Source organism: Vicugna pacos, unplaced genomic scaffold (assembly GCF_048564905.1).
Source record: "Vicugna pacos unplaced genomic scaffold, VicPac4 scaffold_20, whole genome shotgun sequence".
Lineage (NCBI taxonomy): Eukaryota > Metazoa > Chordata > Mammalia > Artiodactyla > Camelidae > Vicugna > Vicugna pacos.
Genome location: NW_027328741.1, coordinates 40,134,552 through 40,158,453, shown reverse-complemented (window position 1 = coordinate 40,158,453; position 23,902 = coordinate 40,134,552). Strand labels below are relative to the sequence as shown.

General features: G+C 40.0%; 2 protein-coding genes and 1 long non-coding RNA gene across 3 annotated transcripts in view; all 3 read left to right on the top strand.

The window, feature by feature from the left end:
- LOC140693984 (uncharacterized) overlaps positions 1-23,902 on the top strand; it is a 244,706-nt gene that overhangs the window by 97,521 nt on the left and 123,283 nt on the right. The window lies entirely within an intron of this gene.
- The window catches only part of LOC140693986 (uncharacterized), a 41,666-nt gene that overhangs the window by 5,679 nt on the left and 12,085 nt on the right, over positions 1-23,902 (top strand). The gene's annotated exons all lie outside the window — the stretch shown is intronic.
- LOC140694004 (uncharacterized) lies at positions 2,424-5,297 on the top strand. The gene is made up of 4 exons (XR_012069729.1): positions 2,424-2,520; positions 2,621-2,820; positions 3,124-3,250; positions 5,030-5,297. It is a non-coding gene; the product is annotated as an uncharacterized lncRNA (long non-coding RNA).

Sequence of the window (23,902 nt, the reverse complement as noted above, 5' to 3'; positions counted from 1 at the left end):
AATACATTGTATTTGATTTACACACACACGTGTGCACACATACACACACACAATCAGGCTACCTTCCACTTGCAGAGGGATAAGGACCACTTTTTCTGAGTTTTCACTCACTGAGCTTGAGAACAATGTCTCTTACACAGACTTTCACCAGGCTTCGTGCATGGTGTTTTTAATTGAATTTCGGCTTTGTGGCCATAGATATAGTCTCCTAATAGAAGAGAGAAAGTGGAGACATAGACATTCCGCTGAGATATTGGTGTCATCATATTTTAGTTGGAAAGGACTTAAGACAGCATAGAGTCGTAATATTATATGGGTGAGAATCCATGATGTTGTAACTTGGACAAGAACATGGACCTTCTGCCGTCTTGTCCACAAAGGTGAAGAGGCAACTGGGCAGGGGATGGTAGGGATCCTTCTTGCTTGAGTTCCATGTTCTTGCTAGTTTTCATTGCTCAGTTGCCTTTAGTTTATGTCCATGAGGCCTCTCATGGGAAGGTCACTCTGTCCTGATAGATTGAGTTTCTTATCAGCAAAAAGCTCTGGACCCACTCATATTTCCCAGAGTTTTCTGCTGACCTGCTGACACTTTATATAATTGAGACCTAAGAAACTACTGAATATAAAATCCTTATTGTTATTGTTTGCCCTCGAGTTCCATAGGAAGGGGTGCTGTCTCAGGCTGTCTAAAGCCAGATCTGAACAAAGATAGGGTGACATGCTGTGCTGCTGGTCCTCCACAGTTGAAGGGGATTTCCAACTTAGCTTTATATTCAAGGCAGATGAGTTCAAATCTTGCCTTTACCAGTTATTATCTTTGTGAATTTGGGGAGAAACTGTACTTTTTTGTGTCCAAATTTGTTTATCTGTAAGTAAGTTCAGTATTTATTTTAAGGTTTCTGTTTTAGAATTGAATGAGCTAATACTCTCATTTATACCTAAACTAGTGATCTCATGGTTCTATGCTGGTGCCTTGGTAGTTGATTACTAAGGGACTCCGCAGTGAGATTGGGGGTGGGGGACCCTGGATAATAGAGCTTATATTCCAGGATATGCTTGTAAAAGACTGGATGTGCAGTGGATTTTTAGTAAATATCTACTCCTTTCCTAATCTGCATTGATTGTGTATATATCTTTATACTAATATATGAACAATTTTTATTGCAATTTAAATATCTTTGTAGTATTTACAATATCTAGTTATAAAAATACGTGAAATAAAAAGATTTGAATTTATTTTCTTTTCAATAAGCAAAACAAAATAAAATAGAAAAGAAAAAAGTTTTGAAGGAGTAGAAATAATTTTATTTCTGTGGAATCAATTCCTTGTAATAGGTTTTTTGTTCATGTTGTTAAAAAGCATATAAAATTGATAGGTGGTGAAATACTGGAAATGAGGAAACAGTGGAGACATACTACCTCTAAGGCAGTCAATTTGTTACCAAGTCCAAACTCGTTCTGCTTGCTGCATGACAGGCCGATTAATCGGGAGATGAGATGTTGGAGTAAGGAAAAGAGACTTTATTTGTAAAGCTGGCAGACCCAGAAAATGGCATATTGTTATCCAGTAGAACTCTCTTCCCCAGGGCAGAATTCAGTCTCCTTTTATACTAAAAAGCGGCAGGGATGTGGCTGGTTGTTGCAAACTTCTTGCTGTATGAATTGTTTGTCCTTGAAATCCTTTGTTCCTGCAGCTGTCCATGTGGGTCAAATTATGGTGCCCCTGTAAAACCTCCAAAAAAAAAGAAAGGTTATTCACTATTTTACAACTTGCCATCTATACATAAGTGTAGAAGAGCAAATATCCTTAAAGATCAGAGCCCGGAGAATAGGCCCTCCTGGATATTTCAGGCTAAAGGCAACTTTCTTTTACAAAAGGTGCAGAGATAGCAAGTCTGAGCCTAGAAAACAAGGTACAGGATTAAAGCCAAATGAACACATCTAACATGGAGTGAAATTTGTTCTTTCTATTACAATTTCTTTTTCTCCCTCATAAATAATTTTAGTAAGAAACATGAGCAATTTTTTTATTTTTGCTTCTTAATAAAGGACTACAACTACAATTTAGTGAGCAGGGATGCTGTGCGTGCCTTGGTGTCACAGCAAACTCTTGTTGGTGGTGCAACATGCCTGATGCCCCGTGAGTGTTGGTGAGGGTCCCCCTAACCAGGGGCTCTATTCAGGAACCACCATATGCGCGTTGACCTCTGGCACCTCTTTTTCAGCTGCAGGAAATTTTTTCAGATTCTATGATAGAAAAATCACTCCAGCTAGGGATAATCAGGGAATAAAGGAAGAGGAAAAGGGCTTGAAGTAGAGTAGAAGAGAAAGACAGAAGCTCAGGGAGCCTGGGGGCTTGGCAGCGCTGCCTCGGGAGAGAGAGGAGCAGAGGTGTGGATGGGACCGGCTACGGAAACAGCTCCTGCAGCTTTCCCTGCACCCAAGCCACACAGCTTTTAATAGGGCCCAGGACTCTCTCCTGGCTGGATGTCACCCTGGGCAGAACCTTGAGAATCGAAGGTAAGGGGTGGGCAGCACTCACCTAGGGGGTCACTGAGGACTTTGGTCAAGTCCACATTGACTTTTCCAGTCAAGTGCCTTCACCTGTTCTTTATCTCAGGATCTGAGAAGCAGGAGCAAGGAACTCAGGGAGAGATGCAGGAAGATATCTGACTGTGTTAAGAGACGACAGTCACAGTGACACTGGGAGCGAAGACACTTGCAGCAAAGTAAAATAACTTCACAACTATTGCATCAGAGCTGCATGTGTGAGAGAGCCTAAGCCTGTCTCAGAGTGCAGGGGACAAGCGGAATGGAATGGTAAAATTAACACTGACAATTGAAATTTTGTTAAATAGCCTGCTACTTTTAATTTTATCACTTCAATGTATGCAGGTGTATTTCTATGAGCATTTATAGGTTCACACAACCCCACCAGCCCCTCTTGCCCCCATGGGGGATGGGATTTCTCAAGCACAGTGCCCCTCCTGCTTGCTTGGGCCACGCTGCGGGTCCTCACCTGGGGCCGGACTGCTACAGTACACTGAGTCCCCGAGGCACGGCCTGGGATACATGACAGGAACAACTGTGCTCTTGGCTGAGGGCCTCCATTTCCCCCTGCAGTGTAAGAATGCCGGTGACTCAGTTAGAAGCATGCATCCAAGCCGTCCTTCCGTGTCATCACCATCTAGAAGCGGTGCCTGAATCTTCTGAATTTCTGCAGAATGTGGTTTACAATCACCTTGAACAAGTGAGTGTGTGTCCTCTTTCAAGTGGAGGAGTTACTGCCGTTTTCCTGGAACTTACTCATCACTAGTCCATCTGATTTTTCTGTGCTAGGATTCAGTATGGCCTGCTAATAACTCTGCAGTCAGATCTAGAAACCCTGATGAAGAGGATTATTTATTTTCTTTCTTTATATGATAGTATTTTACTTTCAAATTTCTGAGTTTTCAGTTCTTGGAGGAATTTTTTCGGGGGTTGGAGAAACAACTTTGCTCTTACCATCTTTGTGACCTGTTGCTATATGCGTCTCACCTGTCTTCTGTCACTTGTGAGGCGGTTCTATTTTTGACCCTGTCCGGGTTGTTCATATATTAAAACATAAAATCTGTAAAAGTACAGTCCCTTTTACTCTGAAGACATTCCACAAATACTCCTTTAATCTGGGTATGGTTTTAAGAAGACACAATAATTGGAATATATACTTGCAGGTTGCCAGTGCAAAATCCCCAAATTAATAGTCGAGCTTAACATCTAAAATCTTTCTAATCTACCATGGATTTGTATGGATAAGTGAAGTAGTTTGCTAAGAACTCAATCCTCCCAAGCTGATGCTCTGCCAGATGGTGGAGCCGAGGGACGAGGGTGTGTCCTGCCCTTCCTGAGCTGACAGTTTCATGGCAAGGACCTTCACCAGGTGAAGAAATTGAAGTTTCTTCTAAGAACAGTGGGTCTGAAATGAGTCCAAAAGCGTGGGAGAGACACAATCACATTTGTCTCAAGTAGGGGAGAGTGGCTGTGGGGCCACTTGGGAGACTCATGAGTCCAGGTGGGCAGTGTTGTTGGCTTCCACTTGAGCGGTGGGACGGTCAGTGGGTAAAAGCGAACAGATTGAAGGCATGTTTAGATGGTAAAGAGGAAAGGATCAATGATTTCTGTGAAGGTAGGATGGAGTAAGGCCCAGGTTTCTGGGTGGATTAATGAGTTAAATAATGGTCCTGCTGTGTTCTGAGGAGGGAAAGCAGCAGAGGGAGTTCTGGGGGAAAACTGATGAGTTCAGCTGTGGGTAAAGTGAAAGGCTGTTAGATGTGTGGTCTGGGAGCTCTGGTGAGAGCCAGTAGTGAGTAGGGGGCGGGGAGAGAGACTTTCAAATCATTTTGTCTTGTGAAAATACATACAAGAATGAGTAATGACACAACCCCTGTATATTCTGGATTTAAAACCCAGTAACATTTTGCTATATTGACTGCAGGGGTTCTTAATTTTTTAATAGAAATAAAATAAATAGAAACAAAATAGTGGAGTTAATGAATATCTTAGAGTTGATGTGTGTCCTTTTATGTATTTTCATACCTCATCTGTTTATAAACATAATCTACAAAAAGTTAACTTGCTTAGCATTAGAGTTAAACAGAGGGACGTGACACACTCTGTTGGTGGTTCAAGGTGATTTCTTGGGCAAATTATGTAGCCTCTCTGTGCCTTAGTTGCATCTTCTGTGACTGCCCCCATGCCCCTCATCACAGCTGATTTCCTAGACTAGAAGTTGGGAGGGAGGCTGCTGAAGGGAGTAAGAGGTGGCAACTGCTAGGGTCACTGAAGAGAGAGACAAAAACAGATTAAAGCCGAGAAACTGAGTGCTAATACCCTCAAAGGAGAAAGAATCCCTTAGTTTTTTGAGCCACTTAGCCTAAGAGAACGAAAATCATGTGGATCCAAAGCTCTTGAGCATATGAGTATTGTGGGTGGGAGGGTTTCATCAGAAAAGGGTTGAGAAAAGGCCTTTGGTTTCCCTTTACGTTTCCAGTAAGGATGAGGCGCAGAAGAAAAACCACCCGTTTCACAGTTGAAGGTGCTGTTTTGTGCGAAACTGACCGAAGGTTGGAAACCATTCATCAGTGGTGCTGGCAAAAGAAGAGACTTCTGGATTGGGTGGGGCACTTGCTGTGACTTCCAGGTGACCTGCTGGCTGGGGGCTGTGAGGCGGGCAGTAGGTTTGCAGTGTGACCTGGGTATAATCCCTGGCATTGAGGCTGCTGATCTGACTAGCAGAGCTGGGCAGACACCGTCCTAACGGGGCTGCTCGGGATGAGGCCTGGGACACCTGCCATGCTGAGGGCGAGAGGAGAGCTCCCCTGAGGTTGTGTCCCTGTGAAGATTAGAAACGTCCTCCTGCAGGGGAGGAAGAGCCTCTGAGCAGCGGGCCGGATGCACAGGCAAGACCAGCCTGAGCACGGAGATTTCAGGAAGCCGGAATTCATACAGGCCCGAACAGCCTTGTTCCTGAGAAACTGGAGGGAAAAGATGCTGCAAATGCAGGCTAAGTTCAGACACTATTGTGTGTCATGAGTGATAGGAAAAGACTGTTCAGGTAGCCACGAGAGAACCCTGTGGTTGTCCCAGTTGGGCGTCACACAGGAGGGAGGAGCAGAGTTATATACTTTGCCACTTATTAGCTGTGTGACTTTGAGCAATATCACCCCACTTCTCTCTATATATATCTACATCTGTAAAGAGACACAGTGACAAGCTCGTGTCATCAGAATGCTTTGTTTAGCTCTGATCCCCTTTGTCCAGTCCTGTCAGTGCTGCCCTGCAAGGTTCTGCAGCGGCTGCTCTTGCCCTGTGATGGGAGGGCATAAAAGGGCATTGTAGCACCCGAGGGCAGAAAGGGGTTGCTTTAAAAGCAGACATGTAGCCTCCTGCAGCTGCAGACCTGCAGGCAGTTTGGTTCATGGTCGTGGAGAGGACTTTGGAGGCCTTAGCGTCGTCTTAAGACTTGTTTTCCCTTGGGGACCTGATTTGCCTTTGCAGATTAATGTTGAAGATTTGGGCTTCTGGCAAAGCTGTTTTCAGAGATGGGTATATACGTAAAATATCATAAAATAAAATGATTTATTTAACGTGAGCGACTTTGCAGCTGTTGGGAAGAGCTGTGTTGGCCTGGTCTCCACGGGGGACACCAAGGGTCAGCAGAGCGTGCGGGAGGGAAGGCAGCCTGCAGTGCTTCTGCGGGGGGTTCTCCCCAGCATGGTGCTCTGCTGAGTTGACTCTTCTCTGAGTTTGGTTGCCAGAGGAGCAGACAGCAAAGTAATGAGTTCTGGAGGGATTGTATAATGACAGGAAGAAATAGGAACCTGGAGATTTTCTGGACTAAAACACGCTTTTGGTTCCTGATTCTCTGTGTTCCATTACAGAATTGATGAGTTGTGTCTATTCTGGGACTTCATTGAAATAAACGTTCAGCCTAAATGTTAAGGGATTTGGTTTATTTGGCTGGAGGACTCGAGCCGGGATGACAGCCTCTCAGATCACTCTGAGGGACTGCTCCCAAGAGGTAGGGGAGGAGCTAGGATAAATAGAATCTTTACAACAAAGATCAGGTAATTGGAACAATAAAATATTGCTTGTTATCTAAAGAAAACCAGATATCTCAAGTTCAAGTATTTACTGCTTTTCTATGTATGGTGGGAAGCAAACATTTGCGTCATTGAATTCATTCCTTTGGCAAGCCCCTGGCTATCTAGGGCCAGTATCCTGTCCTTTCTTACTCTGAGTCTGCTCAGAGGGCACCACTGTGAGTGGCTGAGAGGCCGGGCTGTAGGCATGTACTCGCTGGGGTTTGGCAGCAGCCGCTGATGACTCGGATTCAGCATTCTTTGTTTACTGTCATGGTTGCAGTATTTTCATGCACATTGTAGTATTTTCATTCACAGTGTTCCCCCTTGGTCCTAAATTCGACCAATATTTTGAGAGAAATTTCATGACCAATTTTGTCCCACATTGCTAGGATGGCTCATTCCTAGTTCAGGTGAAGAATCTTCTGAGTTGCCATTCAAGGTGTTAGTTTTTTTTATCAGGCCCTGTTGATACTAAAAGTTCTCTGGATCACCTGTCTTACTACTCTATTATGATCCAGGAAGTGTTTAACCTTCTTTGCTCATTCCCATACCTAGAATCACACTATTATATTTATTTTATTCAGGGTTATAAATTTTATCTGTTTCTTCAAGATGTTTAGCCATCATCAATCTTGTGGGCCTAGTTACATATTGGGAAATGTAATAGACAACAATTTTATAAAATAGACAGGATATAAGTAATACAGCTAGTAACGTTAATAAAGTCACGAGTAAGAATTTAATAGTCGAGAAGTTGTATTTTTGGGTTAAAATTTTGCTTGTGTTTCTGAGTTTGATCCTATGAGAAAGTTCATATTTATGGTCAGGGTCAGAGCAGGTATTAATTGGCCAGTTGAAATCTCCCACCTTGTAAGATCAACAGTGGCCTAAACAGAACTATAATTTCTTTTTAGAATAATGTTTCTGAGGGCTATCTAGTTAGAGCCTTGGAGTAGGGAAACCCACCAAGGTAACACAGAAGTACTAGACATAGGTAATTTATCATAAACTTAACAATTGGAGTAGTTCATAATCAAAGGTTGGAGAAATTATCAAAGTAATTGGTATACAGTCCTGGTCCGGTGTCTTGGGTCAGCAGTCTAGCTCAGATGTCGTCTTCTTCTCATCCTGGTATGGAAGCTTTTTCTCCATTTGGGCATTGTTTTAAGGTGAGCAGCGCTCTATAGGCCAGTGCACTGCAGGGGCTGTTTCAGATAGGAAATGAATCCGAGACTCCGTTTCCTTCAGCTTTGGTGTGTATGGTCTAGTTAAGAGTATCTGAAAAAGGGTCTTTCCATTCAGGTTGGAGACAGTTCTTTAAGTCATGCCTGTTGCAGTATGTATAATCCCCTGGCTGCAGGTCATGGGGCATTGGAATTTTACCCAAGGATAGATTACTGAGCTTCAGAATCAAACCTAGAGTATTCTTTTCATAATTCAATTAAACTGTACAGCAGTGTGACATAACAGCAAGGAATGATCTGGGAAGTGTCTTAGTAAATATGGACCTCAATTAACAAAACTAGAATTTAATATCGACTAAAATATAATTTTTTTCTCTCTAAAGTTACCCTCAGTTTTCTCAAATATAGCCAAATCAAGATTAATTTCTTTACAAATTAAATCTGATTATTTGATCATATAGGCTTTTTAAATTGACTGTGTTGGAAGTTTTAATACGGAGTCTCAGGGTAGAATGTTAATAAGGTTTTCTAAGGCCAAGAAAGCCACGTCAAGGCTTTTCATGGATTTTTGCCTTACAGATTTAGGTAAATTCTTTTCTCTTTAAAATCCTTAAAATACCTTTATACTCCTATATCTCTTAGGAGATGATCTCCCTAATTTGTCTGATAGAGCCACTGGGGACCTAAGTATTTTTAGTCTTTTGAGGGATCAGATAGAGAGAAAAGATAACTGTTCCAAGTCTGTATACATAGTTATAATTTATCAAATTGCTGTGAACCATAACTAGCTTAAGGAGAAGAGATTCTTTATGTCTGGGAAACAGGTTAAAAGGCAGTAGTATTTCAAACAATATCAAAAATTATAACCATATTCAGCTGGTTAATCAGTCCCATGTAACTAATTCTTTTAATGAGAGTTTTCATTAGAACTTTAAAATGTCTTACCCAGTTTAGTTCAGTGCTGTAGTTTGAAATTTATTAGAAATCAGTAAATCTCCTTGAAGAGAAAGCATTTTGCAAAACCATCAGAAGAAAACAATTAACTGTCTATAAATGACAAAAGATTTAAAAGCATGGTTAAACACCGTTACACTATAATCAATAAAGAAACCTGTTCACTATACCCATAATTATCACTGGTAACATTTCAGATAAACCAGAATTTTAGGGAGTCCATATAATTTCTACAATACCTATATTAATAATATTTCTCATTCAATATAACCTTAGAAGTTTTATGATTCATTTGACAATTCCATGTTATTTAAAATGCCAAATGAAACTTTATAGTTAAAAATCTCTCTTTGGGATGTTTCAGGGGCCTTCTGTAGCATCCCAAACTTAACTGGAGATTAAAAGAATTTTAATTAATTAAATTAATTTTTATTTAATTAATTAGAATTTTATATTTGGGGAGCTTTTTGAAAGATTTCAGAACACTTGATCAGATAAACATATAGATCACTGTAATGTAGTACTAATTCATTAACAAGAAAATATGTCAAATGTAAAGGCAGAACAGATCAGCTAAGTGGTATAAGAAGTTTTACAATCTGTTACTGAAGGTGGATTAATATTTTAAGAAAAATTTTTCCTCTTAACAGAGAGAAAACCAAATCTAATCTTGTTCCAGCTAACTTCTAAGATTCATTTACGTTGCCCAATTTGATTCTAAACTTAGCCAATTCTGACCACGTACAAAACTTTCCTCAGGGTTCCTTTTCCACAAGCCTTCCACAGCTTTCTATACTTATATTAGTGTGTCCCTTATTTTGTCTTCCATTCAGAGGTAACCAGCTTCAGGAGAAAGTCACTATTTTTCATTAACAAAGTATTATTCCATTCTTACATCTTCCTTTACGCATTTATATTACTTTCCTAGGATACTGAGATCATTCCCTTACTAATAGAGACTATTTCTGTGTGATACCAACCATTTATTAATATTTCTAAACACCTTTAGTTTCACTGTAAGAGGAAGTTAAATGTTAAGTAATTCATATTTCAATCTTATTTTATCTGAAAATGGCATAGATATTTAATAAAATCTTGTCATTTAACTTAATTTAGCACAACTCTAGAATTTAAAGATATCAAACATTTAGAGATTATTTTAAGCATACATTTTAAAAATATATTTTAAATATTTACCCAAAGCTCTCATCTCATTTGCATTTAATTTACTTAAAATTTTACCACAGCACATTACTGTTATTTTTTTTTTGACAAATCTGCAACAGATATAACAGGATCTTATTTGACTTTCATTAAACCTAGGTACAGTAACGGTATTATAGTTAAGATGGATGATTTTAAAGATGTCTATATTTATTAGAACATACTTAAACTAAACAATATCAAATATTACTTTAATACTGAATATTTTCCAATTCACATGACACTGAAAGTCAATTTGTTAAGTTTTTATTTTAAAAATACTTAATTTTTAAGCTCTTATATTTTTACATCAATTAAGCAGAGCTCTTTGACTTGGAAATTTTTTTTTTTAGCAGTAGAAATATCTCACTTCTATAATCTGTATGCAGGCTTATAAACAGACAAAAGCTAGAGATCTCATAGCTTCACTTTAAAACTTACTTATATTTATAATAATAGTTGGAGTAAGCTGAATTTGCTTGCTCAAATCACTAAGGCTTACTATTTATGAAACAGATAATTAAGATTTCCTCACAAAGTCTGAAGGACCCGTCAGAGTTCTGAGTTCTAAAATGCCAAAAATTTCATGGCCTCAAGTTTTATTTCGTTGAGCTAATTAGGCTCAGTCCTAGGTCACTGTTTGTTGTATTTATATTTCTGATCTGCAAGACAAAGACACTCTCTTCCAGGTCCCCAGATAAATGCTCTGTCACCCAGACCCAATTTTATCTCCTTAATTGGCATTTTTGTATCAGTGAGAAGAGCTGTAAACAAAGAATTCCATGTTTTAAAACTAAGGTTTTCTTTATTTTGTCTTCCAAAGCTTGCATAAGACATTTATTAAGGTCTCTTTTCCTTGAGTTATAAGTTAAACCCAGGGTAAACCTATATTTTTTTTTTTAGCTACTCAAATTACTTTTTAGATTTACGTTATATTGGACGTCTCAAGTAACTATATTGGTTTCCTTTAATTTGTTCAATTAATATTTTCAGAGGGATAGACATGTGCCCAGCCTTATAATACCAAGAAGGGGAAGCGTTTTTCCACTGAAACATATCTATCCCACAACATAAGCAAAAGGTTTATATAAAGACCATCTAAATATACCAATTTCACAAACTTTTATCTCAATTTTATTAAATCTTATACCTTTAATTTTTATATTTATTAAGTTTAATCAATAATTCTTATTTCTAGAAGGAGTGACAGAAACCTTTTTTTTGTGGGTGTACATTGTATATAATTTTATAGAAGTCTCTAGGATGCCCAAGTTTCAGCCAAAGAGCTTAGGCCCTTCTCGATTTTTAATTTCATTAATTGGTCTGTTGTCCCAATCCTTGATCAAGTATTTCAGTCTACATATAAATATATTTTAAACTGTGGTAAATAAAACGGACTTGTTTGAACTTTAATGTTGGGGGGGAGTAGGTGAACTCTTTGGCCCTTTTTTTTTAACTTTACGTAGTGTAGTATCAAAACCCTGTATGTAAATCCAAAAATGTCCATTTTATTTATCTCATTCAAAATAACCATATAAAAATATTTATCCTTTTGGGATAAGCCACTTATCTGTTTTTTTGACATTTTTACAATCCTTTTTCCAGTTATTCAACCTAATTAACATTAATTATACTAAGTTTTTATTAGCATCTCTAGAAACATTTATCAGAAAGGAAAAACAAAAATGTAGCTTTTCAAACCAGTTATATTTTTATATCTGAGTTCTTAGGTTAACCATTAGATATATTTTTCTGCATTTAAACTTTATTTTAATAGGTACCAATAAAACAGCCGTTTATAATGAGATCTCTTTAAACTTTCACCAATTTAAAAGTTTTTCCAAATTAAAAAATCCATCATATGGCCATCAATTTATATATATATAAATAAATATATATATATATATATATATATATATAGTGATTTTAAACCAATAAGATGAAGAGGCCCTTCCACATGAGAGTCAGGGTGTTGCCTAAATAAAATTCAAAGGTTTACTCTCCAAAAGCTTAAAGCCTTCGTGGTCCAGGCTGATGCAACAAAGTTTAAGATGGCAAAATATCTGAAAATTGGTACAATCAAAGAATTGCTTAGAATCCCAATTTATTTGCGTGGCCACCGTATGTACACAATACTTGAACTTTTGTATGGCAGAGTCCAAGGTTTCCTTTAAAAACTAAACTAAACATATATATACTTACATGCACACACTTAAAACATCTAGAGAAAGATAAAACGTTTACATTTCAAGGACACAGGAAGAGAAATCCAAGTTCCCACTAAAGGGGATTTTGTTTTTATAAGTTCAGAATGCCAAAAAATGTTTTTATCAGGCCTGGTTATTTCCAGAGTGAGTTTTTTTTTTTCTTATTCCCGATTAATGTTGTAAGTTTTGTATGTACATAAATCTGGCTGGGGTTTTACTTGGAGACTGGCAATCTGTCATTTCTTTTTCTTTTCTTTTCTGTTCTTTATTTTTTTTTTGAATGTTCTATTCCCCATTGTAAGGTCGGGTTCTCAGAATAAATTTGCTAGTAAGATTTCCCACAGGGACAACTCTGTGGCATGAAGTCTTTGTGTCTACCACTCCTGGAAGATTCCCTGTCACCCGAGAATGCTGTTACCAGCCAGGAGGATGGTCCAAAATTTGGAGTTGAAAGTTTCCTCATAAGAGTTTTACTTTTATCCTGAAAAATTCAATGGAGGTAACCAAATTGAGGAAAACATTAGACCAGCCTCTTACCTAACCACTCAGTCCTGAACCCAGTGTCTTTCAACTTGGACCCACTCGGGATGTCTCCACTGGGTGGGTAATTCACCTCAGTTTCTTTCAACTGGAGGGCCACGTACCTGGATACACCACCAGATAAAACTTAGGATCATCAACCAATATGTGAGATCTGAGAACCAGGAGAGACTCAGCCAAATTCATCTGGACCCCCCGAGGAGGCGGATGAGCACAAAGGGCCACTGCTGGTACCAAGGCTCTGGTTACTTGGAGAGTTCAGGTGGAGAGAAATCTGCTGTGGTGCTTCATGGTGCCCAAAACTGTTGACTGAAATAAACGTGCAGCCTAAAAGTTAAGAGTTATGTTTCATTTGGCGGGAGGACTCGAGCCAGGATGACCGTCTCTCAGAACTCTCTGAGGGCCTGCTCCCAAGAGGTTGAGGAAGAGCTAGGATATATAGGAGCTTTACAACAAAGACCAGGTTGTTGGAACAATAAAAGATTACTTGTTATCTAAAGAAAGCCAGGTATCTCAAGTTCAAGAATTTAGTGATTTTGTATGAATGGGAGGAAGCAAATATTAGGACTCACTGAATTCATTTTTTAGACAAGCACCTAGCTATCTCGGGCCAGTAGCCCGTCCTTTCTTATTCTGAGTCTGCTCAGAGGGCACCATTGTGAGTTGCTGCAGTGGCTGGGCTGCAGGCCTCTCCTCGCCGGGGAGTGGCGGAAGCCTTTAATGACTTGGTATCAGTATTCTTTGTTTACTGACATGGTTGCAGTATTCTCATTCACATTGTAGTATTTTCGTTCACAGACCGAATATGGATAATCTGCAAACTTGGAAAGCAACTGAGATGGAATTACTGCAGATACCTTCTGCTTTAATAAGCCGTGTGCAAACATAAACACGGAGGAAGCATACACTTGGATTTGGAGGTGTAGGAAAGGGATCCTGCACATTGCAGGAGAACGCAATGCAGAATTCCTTAAGTCCACCTTTCTTTACTGTAGTGGTTTCTGAGAACAGTTTATGGTAATTAAACAACATTGACAAACGGTGGCACACATTGCTTTTAAGGGATGGCCGGCTGCAAACTTTTATATTGGACAGGTGGAATTCATAGGCAAGTGGTCAGGTGGATGGGAGAGAGATGGAGCCAAGGCCTGGGCCCAGATTCCGGTTTAAATTGCCATTTCTTCACCATAGGGCCTTGGAATAGAATGCATACTCTCAACCTGTTGGTGAATCTGTGAAATGGGCATGATAATATTCATTTCTTCCTGGGATTGTTGTAAGATCTAAAGAGTATTATAGCACACATGAAGCATTTAACACCCTGGCACTTAGCAGTGTTCACTGTGTGGGGCCGCCCCGCTTAGCGTGCGTCAGAGCCGTAAAGGCAGCATTTGTCTGTTGAGGATGCACTTGTAGCCCCTTGGCTAGGTTGTGAATTTGTTGATTTCCTTTAATACTTGTAACTCTGTGTGACATGGGCAGTTATTTTCATGGACAGATGAGGAATCTCAGGGTAAAGAAGACTGTGTAATTTGCCCAAGGTCAGACCATAATTTTGGGTGCAGGCGCCTCAGTTCAGCATGGGCCCCTGGGCCTTCTGCTCTCTCCGTTCAGCACCAGAGCCAGATATGGAGTTGGCTGTTTCCCTGCCCAGAATATCCGGCAGGACCCAAGACACACCTGGCCCTGTGCTGCTTGAGCAAAAACTCCGGAGGAGAGGGAGTTACAAAAGGGATAAACATAAAAACAGACGACAGCAAACTGTGATCAGCTCTGAGAAGGAAAGGAACACGTCTCGCCGTGCAGAGCTGGGAGCTTTCCCGTCTGGGCTGCTCTGGGGGTGTTCATCTCAGCTAAACAAGTTCTGCTGTTGCAGCAAGGCAGGAAGGCAGGGCGCATGTGGGCAGGTAGACAGGGCCTCATTGATCGTACTCATTCCCCATTAAGCGGCAGCTTTCACGGGCACTTACCTAGTAAACATTGGCCATAATCTTCACGCAATTTGCTTGGTAGTTTTATTGACCCCAGCTTTGAGATGAGGTCATTGAAGCTGGGGAGTTTGTTGCATGCCCGTGATTACCTTGCAAATACCCCCACTGGTCTTTCAACCTAGACTGGTGTGGCTGTCATGCCCCATCCCTGTGAATGGCATCGTGTAGCTTCTCCCAAGTGGCCCAAATGACTGACATTGATATGCTTAATTCGTAGGAAATGGTATGTGGCAATAAGAGAAAAAGATAGTAAGAAATTGTTTGGAAAACAAGAAAAAAACCTATTCTTCCCCAGCTGGGGGAGCGTAACCTGTATCACCCACCCTAATCACTGCCTGTCACCTCCTCCCTGAGGATTCTGTGTTCAGAAGCCACTCTGAGCCTTGGGAGAACATTTTTCCTCATGACACTTTTGACTAGGACCCGCGACATCTCTGTCCCTGGTTAACACTCTCTTCAAAGCCGTTTAAATTTTTTGCAGGTTCCTCCACTCTGATGTAAGAATACCCTGTATAACTTCTTGATGCAGTTCCTTAATGAAGATCTTGTGATGGAAACCTAGCCAAAACTGGGATGTATGCACATAGTGACTGCAACTTCAGCACATTGTGAGTTCATAATCAGAGGGGTGGGTGACTCAGGAAAGGCTTTTTTAAGGTAACAAGGGGAAAGTGAAAGGACGCTTGCTGTGTGAGAAAGAAACATCTCCGTCACAGCCAGCAAGACACCTGTGTTCATGATGGGGTGTGGCGAGTGCAGAGTTCTCACAAAGAAAGAAGTGATGTGATGGGAGGGAGGACAGTTGGGTAATTTATTGGGGAGGAAAAAAGTGGGCTGAACATTTCCTGGTTGAACAAGAGGATTGTGACATGACGTGCTTGTATTTTGGAGAGAAGGGTTTTGTGGGGACAGGCCTAGGAGTACGCTGTATGGCTGGGGAGTCAGCACAACAGAGAAACACAGAGAACCGGGCAGACCCCAAGGCCCAAGCTGGGGGAGAGGCTGCCCGCAAATTGGAACCCTGGAAGCTGGTTCTGTCCCTTAGCTGGGGCCTCAGACGTCACTTCACAGCCCAGTCCTGTTGATACAAGAATAAAAAACGTTGGGCATGAGAAGGGCTGTGTCCCAGGCTTTCGTTGAGCCCCTGGGATGTGCCCCACCAGATTTTGTTCTTTGACTTCATGCAGTAAAGAATTCAAGAGCAAGCCAGTGTTGAGTAAAGGTATATATATTCAGACAGATACATTGAAATGCAAGAGAAACGTCACGAGGTGTGGGGGTTTCATGCACAGATTAGAAGTAGGTACACACCCCACAGACAGAAGGTCTGTCTTCTCCAAAGAGGGACAGAGAGTGGTGACCGCGAGGTGGCGCTGTGTTGCTTGTTTTCTTGGGCTTGGTGGTTTCATATGCTAATAAGTAGAAGGACCAGCCTTAGGGCAAGGGGCTAGGATTCCCAGGGAGTTGGCCATTTCCCACCCTTTGACCTTTTGTGGCTATCATTGGGACTGCCATGGTGCCTGGGGCATGTTATTCACCAGGTTACTATTACAATGGATGTTTACTGAATCTCAAGATCTGCTAGAAGTTAAATCTCTTCATCCTGAGCCTCAAGGCCTATTGGGGGTTGAATCCTTCACCATTTTGATGTCAATTGCTGCGGCCTTCCTTGAATGGCTGTGCTCTTCCCCCTTCCATCCTGTATCACTGTGATGACACAAAGACAGCAAAGGCCGGGCCCTAACCGTGCTCCTGCATTTAACGGCAGGAGGTGTGGTGTGGGCTTATGATGACTCTGAGTGGTGAGAAGGATGTTTCAGATTTTCCCACGTGAGACATGGCGACTTACCAGCAGCCTCCCCAGATTTATCTCACGGGCATTATCGCTTGTGTTGTTATGGAAACAAAAGGCCAGCCAAGAAATAAGAATCACACAGAGGGTTGGAGTACTGAGATTTATTACGCTGGCGGGCTCAGAGGGGTTTCATTTCCAAAGCTCTGAGCACCTCCAAGACGTGCACATGAGGTTTTATAGGGTTAATTACAAGTATGGGGCTAATACCCAATAAGGCTCAAACAACAAAAAGCAAGGAATCAGTACACTGAAGCTTATCAATTTGGAACAGATCACGTTACTGACAACTGTTGACCTTGGATTTTCGGGGTAGCTTATTAGCCCAGTACACTGACACTAAACTTCAGATTTACCAGGTAGCCCAGCAAAACTTAGATCAGGAAACCGACACTTATCACACTTTGATTTGTGACTTAGCTTGTTAGGCCAGCTGTGGTTTTCCTTCAGTGTCACTTATCTTTTGAATTTTTCTTTTTTTCTTTTTTTTAATATTTAATCCAAATTTAATATCAGGGTTCTTTGGGAAAGAAATTTCTCTTTTACTTTTCTTTGGTGATCTTTTAGGGGGGCAGTTAATTAGATGTATTTACCTGTTAGTGGAAGCCCTGGGGCTTCAACCCAGGACCCCGTGCACGCTAAGCACACGCTCTACCACCCGCCCCATAATCTTTTCTTTTTGGTTTCGCTGCCAAGAATCCTACAGCTGAATTTCTAGTCAGCCTTAACCCCTTCCCTGACTTCATGGAATCCATTTTTATGAGTTTATCTCCCCCTGGTTTCATTTAAGTATTGAATCTCCATTTTCTCTTCACTCTCCGTTTTGCCTTTTGTTGTTATGGTTGTTAAGCTGTGTTTAACAGAATTGTTTAAATTCTCTTTTAGCAAGAGGCTGAATGTAAATAAATATGTAAGCAAACAGCACAATTAAATGCTTTTATACATTCTGAGCTGTTTAGTAGTAACTTAAAAACCGAATTGAATATTAAAGTGATAGCATTTTAAAAATATTTTTTAATTTTTCATAAAAATATAGCTGATTTAAAATATGATATTAGTTTCAGGTGTACAATAGATGCTCCATTTATAGTTACTGTAAAACATTGTCTGTATTCCCTGTGTTGTAAGATACATCCCTCTAGCGTGTTTACATTACATGTTGCAGTTTGTATAAGAAAGTTGGGTAACGCAGGGTCTGGAACGTGGCTGTGTATGACTCAGGTTCACGCTCACCCTGCCTGTCAGAGCTCAGGCCTTCACTCCTTTCTGCAGGGGAGCGAGTGGAGGCAGCTCTCATCAGCGCTGTCACCACCCTCTGAGTGGCAGTGACAGCAGTGACTGTGTGTGGACGTGCAAATTGTTTTTCCAAGAGCTTTATATGCGTTTCTGCATTTAATAATTAAAGCCCTCCTGTGAGGAAGCGTTTTAAGTTTTTAATGCATAATACATTTTATTTTGATATTGATAGATTTCAAACCTCTGGAAAATTTACAGGAGTAGTACAATAAACGCTTAGATACAGTTCACTTTAAAGGGCACTATTTGGCTTTCTGTGTCTGGCTTATTTTAGCATAAAGTTTCAAGGTTCATCCATAATTGTAGCCTGAATCAGTACTTTATTCTTTTTGCTTGATAATATCCTTTTCCTTTGTTTTCGTTTTTGGTCTATTTAAAAATATTTTCATTGAAGTCTTGTTAGTTTATAATTTTGTGTTAGTTTCTTGTGTACAGCACAACACTTCAGCTAAATAGGAACCTACCTGTATTCATTTTCATCCTCTTTTTAAACATAAGATACTATAAGATATTAAATATATTCTCCTGTGCTATACAGTATAAACTTGCTGTTTATTCTTTACATACTCAGTATCTGCAAATCTTCAACTCCCAGTTTATTCCTTCCCACACCCTCTCCCCACTGGTAACCATAGTTTGGTTTCTATGTCTCTGTGTCTGTTTCTGTTCTGTAGATAAGTTTATTTTTTTGTTTCTTTCTATTTTTTTTTTTTAGAGTCCACATGTGAGCAATCTCATATGGTATTTTCCTTTCTCTTTCTGGCTTACTTCACTTAGAATGACATTCTCCAGGTCCATTGATGTTGCTGCCAATGTCATTATTTTATTATTATTTTATGGCTGAATAGTAGTCTATTGGACAAATATGCTACAACCTCTTTATCCAGTCATCTCTCAGTGGACATTTCGGTTGCTTCCATGTCTTGATATTGTAAATAGTGCTGCTGTGTACATTGGGGTGTAGGTGTCTTTTTCAATTAGGGTTCCTTCTGGATATATGCCCAGGAGTGGGATTGCTGGGTCATCTGGGAGGTCAATTTTATGTCTTTAGAGGAACATCTATACACTTTTCCACAATGGCTCCACCAAACTGTATCCCCACCACAGTGTAGGTGTGTTCCCAATTCTCCGCAGACTTTCCAGTATTTATTGTCAGTGAACTTCTGAATGATGGCTATTCTGACTGGTGAGAGGTGATACTTGATTGCAGTTTTGATTTGCATTTCTCTGATAATGATAATGAATATTTTTTTATGTGGCTACTGGCCATTTGTACGTCTTCATTGGAGAAATGTTTCTTTAGGACTTCTGCCAATTTTTGAATTGAATTGTTTGTTTTTCTTTCTTATTAAGTGTAAAAGCTGTTTACATATTCTGGGAATTAAGCCCCTAACAGTTTCATTTATTGTAAATATTTTCTCCCATTCCATAGGTTGGTTGTCTTTTTGTTTTGCTTACTGTTTCCATAGCTGTGCAAAAGCTTGTAAGTTTAATTAGATCCCTCTTGTATATTTTTGGTTGTTTTTCTATTGCTTGAGTAGACTGCTCTAGGAAAACATTGCTGAGATGTATGTCAGATGTTTTGCCTATGGTTGCTTCTAAGAGGTTTATAGTGTCTTGTCTACATGTTTAAGTCTTTAACACATTTTGTATTCATTTTTGTATATTCTGTGAGGGAGTAGTCTAACTTCAATGATTTACATGCAGCTGTTAAGTTTTCCCTACACCATTTGCTGAAGAGGCTGTCTTTACTCCATTGTATGTTCTCACCTCCTTTGTCAAAGTTTCAATGACCAAAAGTTTGTGGGCCTATTCTTGGTAAATGTGTTTATCCGTTCATTGATGGATGGATATTGTTAGTAACTTTTGGCTACTCTGAATGATACTGCTATGAATATTGATGTGAAATTTTTTATGAGAATATGTTTTCATTCTGTTGGCTGTACATTTGCCCCGCCATATCTGTAGTTTCCACTACATGAATCCAGATGGTTGATTGTAAAGGGACTCGAACATCCTTGGATTATGGTATCCAGGGTGTGGGGTTCCTGAAACCAACCCCCCAAGGATATTGAGAGATGACTCTATATGTAGGAGTGGAATTGCTGAGACATATAACTCTAAGCTTTTGAGGAAATACCAGACTTCTCCAAAGAAGCTGCAACATTGTTCCTTTCCCCTGGCCGCATATGAGGTTTCTCTGCCTCCTGAACGACATTTGTTATTGTCCATGTTTTGGTTATAACCATCCTAGTGGGTGTAAAATGAGATCTCATTTTGTTTTTGACTTCCCTAGTGATGCTGAGCATCTTTTCATATGATTATTGGCCATTTGTATATCTATTTAAATTCGTGGTAAATTTAAAAATTGGGTGTATTTTTTTGTATTGTTCAGTTGTAAGCATTCGTTATATATCCTGGATACTACTCTCTTATTAGATACATGCTTTGCAAAATTTTTCTTCTATTCTGCACATTGTCCTTTAACTATATTTTTTTAAACATTAAAACGATTTCTTTACAAGGGAGGTAGTTTGATGTAAAGATTTATTTTATTTTTTTGCAAAGCACGCACTCTCTGACTTGAGATACCCTTTTCCCCTGTCATTTCACTTTCTTGATGATGTCCTTTGTAAGAAAAAGGTTTTAGTTTTGAAGAAGTCCAGTTTATCTGCTTTTTCCTTCTATCACTTGTGCTCTTGGTTTTGTATCTAGGAAACCAAAGCCTATCCTAGGCCCACAAAGATTTATACTGTGTCTTCTTTTAGAAAGTTTATAGGTTTAATTTTTACATTTCTGTCTGTGATCTATTTTCAATTAATTTTATTTGTTATATAAAATATGGGTGTTCAGATTCCAGATTGATTCTTTTGCCTGCAGATACCCAGCTGTCCCTGAACCATTAGTTGAATAGACTATTCTTTCAATGGAGTGTTTTTGGCCCCCTAGTGGAAAAGTGTCTGTAAATGTAAGTTTTTCCCCGTGGGTTTTTATTGTGTCTCTTAGACTTATTTATCCAAACTTATGCCAGTATCATACTGACTTAGTACTATAGCATTTTAGTACACTTTAAAGTGAGTCCTCCAACTTTACTCTTCTTTTTCAAGGTTGTTTTTGCTGTCCTGGGCCCCTTGCACGTCCATGTGAATTTTGGGATCAGTTTTTCAATTTTGCATAGAAGTCAGCTGGAATTTTGATAGGGATTCCACTGAATATATAGTTCACTTTGAGGATTCTTAACATTTTTAATAATATTGTCAATCATTCCATGAAAATGGGATGTCTTCCATATATGTAGATCTTTTAAAATTTATTCTGGTGATACTTCAAAAAGTTCAATGTACAAATCTTGTAAATTTTTGTTAAATGTATCTCTCACTTTATTTTTAATGCTGTTGTAAATGGAAAGGCTGAATTTCTTATGGGTGGGACTATGTATCAATCTTCTTATTTGTAGAATTCCTTCACAACAAATACCCTTGGTATATATTTGCTACATAAATCTATCCACAACTATTCCCCGCCCCGTGTTATAAGAAACCAAGACCCAAGGTAAGCTACTTGAAAACACCTATGTGGAAGTGAGAAATGAGACCCTTGGGTGGGTCTTTGTGCAGATGATACTGAGAGCTTATTCTGAATGGCTTCTTCTTAATTACTTTTAAACAACCCTTTCAGTGTATTTAGTCAGATACATTAAGATTATGCCCTTTTGATGTGCGGAGTAGCTAAGACTATAATTTTCAAATAAATTCTAGTGAGAGTGTTGTACTTGAAACCTAATTTGCATCAATCTTTGAAGATTTATATTTCAGGAGCTTTGACTAAAGAACAACTGTCTTTATTCTATAATGAGAACTAAATGCTCAAGCAACATGTAAGAGTTTGAGCAAACTGCCCCCGCCCCATAGTGCTGGGTGGCTGCAGCTGTAACTGGAGTCAGCACTTACCTCTCCCAGTATGCTTGTGCTGATCTGCTCAAAGTGGTTCGTCCAACAGTTTGTCAGTAGTCTGTTGGACAAAGTCATAAAACATTGATTGAAGGTTGCTAGAATGCAATATATTCTTATTAATATTAAGTAAGCACATATTGAATGCTTACTGTATGATGGAATTGTCCCTCAGCCTCACATGAATATTATTTCTCTTGAAACCTCACATATTTCCTTGTTATTCTCACTTTACAGATAAGGAGACTGAGAATTAGGTCTTCTCTCTTTTGGGAGGAGCTCATTATTAATGATGGGCAGTTGTAAGGAAAAAGATATTGATTCATCATGAGAAAACATTTTTGTGAGAGTCAGCAATGAAGAAGATGAACACTGAAGAAGGTGATCATTGTTCGAGTGAGACAAGCCCTGGGTTGTGCGGAGTCAGCATCCCTGTCCTAGACACGGCACGTGTAGAGCTGCGTGGTGGGTGAGGCGGCGCGGCCGTGCAGGGAAAGCGGATGCTGGGGCCTTAGGCTGTGCTCAGGCCTGGTTGGGCTTTCTCCTAAGGGGAGTGAACCATCATTGACAGATTTTAAGTAGGAGAGTGGGGTGCTCTCATAGTTCATATTTGTCTTCTAGAATGTTTGGAAACATTTAGAAGGCTTGGCAGGAGATGATGTGATGAGTCAGAGTAGGGTGGCTGCGAGGTGTAGCAGTGTCCAATTTTCAAGTGGTTTTCAGGCCCAGGCTTGTGGCTTAGTAGCCGTGTCAGTTTGAATGACGCACGCAAGGAAGTGAAACAATTTATCTAATCAATTGAAGCAGTGATGTACCCAATTCCCAGGACTATTGTGGAGATCCAGTGAGATACACTGTGCAGTGTGCAGCGTGGTCTCCAGCAGAGGGTCAGTGCTGAGTGAGTGCCAGTGAGTATCTGGTAGGTCAGTTGAGGGTAGTGGGACTCGGAGTCTGAGGATATCTGGTCCCTGAAGGAGGGGTCCATTCACATCTGTGAGTGATGGGCCTGAGTTGGGAGACGCAGGGAGACCTTACCCCCCGACCAGGGGCCCTGGTAAGGACGGCTATGGGAGGAACACCGTGAAGTCAACTCTTTGCATGTGGAGTTGGAGCTGCCTTTGAGACAACTAACTGCAGTGTCACGAGCTTAAAGAGGAGATCTGGGCCCAGGTTGTGCATTTTCCTAAAATCTCAACTCCTAAGGACGCTGAAGTATTGATCACTGAACGTGAAGTCATACTTTAAAGGACAAACGAATAGTAGTATTATCCCTGTCATCAAAGCTCACGTCTATTTATTCATCACTCACTTTGCTAATTGTGTACTTACAGAGCTCACTTCACCGTCCTCCCGTGGGCTCAGGCTCCACAGAAAAGAGCTGGTGAGACTCCCTCTTTTCTAGAATAAGACACATTTAGCTTGTAGCCTTCTGTACCTCGCCAGACTTAGGATATTAGTTTGTTGGTTTAATTATATTTTCTGTTGGCCATGTCCTGACAGGAGAGAAATTTTACCTCATGGTCATGTTTCAATTAGCTGTTACTGAGAATTGCTGATCTGATACATAGTGTATGTATTATATTAACTTTGTAGAATAGTTATCATTTTTCTGTCTTTGCCCGTTAATTTGTTTGCCCCTTCAGTGTTCTATTCTTTTTGGGGCCTTATTTTTTTTTTAATTAAAAAATGTCTGTTAGCAGTTAAAAAAAAAAAGCAAAGAAAAAATGCACATGAGAACTAAATTTAGAAAATGTCTAGTGTGTTTTCTGTCTCGGCAATGGAGGGTTCTAGAAACTCCTGAAAACCTTCATTACACAAGTTCCTTAAAACGCTGATTGAGAAATAAAACCTTCCTTCCTCATCTTTCAAGCTGCACAACTCATTGTCAAGAAAGTGAGGGAAAATTCTCAGAAGCCAAGACAAACGAGAAAGCAGGGTTTCTGAGAGATACGTGAGCGTTAGAAGCCGTGGTGTGCTGGTTGGCTCCTGAACTGATTTTCAGTTGCCTTGACAGGAGGGAAGCAGGTGAGCCCCAGACCTCTCACACTAGGAGTTGGATGGGTGATCATAAAATGGGCCAAGCCCATCCTGAGAATCTTGCT